Source organism: Octopus bimaculoides, chromosome 5, assembly GCF_001194135.2.
Source record: "Octopus bimaculoides isolate UCB-OBI-ISO-001 chromosome 5, ASM119413v2, whole genome shotgun sequence".
In the NCBI taxonomy this organism is placed as follows: Eukaryota; Metazoa; Mollusca; class Cephalopoda; order Octopoda; family Octopodidae; genus Octopus; species Octopus bimaculoides.
In genome coordinates, this window is record NC_068985.1 from 112,733,312 (window position 1) to 112,733,877 (window position 566).

Here is a 566-nt window from a genome sequence, read left to right on the forward strand (position 1 = left end):
GGGGGGGGGGGGAGAACGAACGAACGAACGAACGTGTGAACGAGTTGGGAAGAATGAACGCTTGCCGTTGCGATAAGCAAATATCAGGCGAAGATATGAATAACTGTAATGAGTAAGGGGAATTGGAGACGTGTGAGAATGGAGAATGTTTCGTAAGTTGATCCGGTGGATTAGTCCAAGTTACTATGCATTGTCTCTGCTACTCTGTCAGGAATATGCAGTATTCTTCAAACGTTAATGTTGTTTTACTCACCTACGTTTGCCTCTAAATGATTAGATCTTTGCACATGTGACCCGACCGCCAATGTTAGTGTCTATAGTGTTGTTTCACTCCAGGATTCTGGAATAATTTACATGTAAAGCATGAGAGAAATGCGCAGTATGTGGCACCTTATTTCTTCATTGTAGTTGGTTTATATTATTGGCACTATTCAATTTAAGTTTCTGTGACAGTATGCGTGAGAGGATGCGAATGCATGTGTTGAGGCGTGTGTGTGTTTGTGTGTTAAACCAAATGAGTATAATAAACACACACACACACACACACACACACACACACACACACA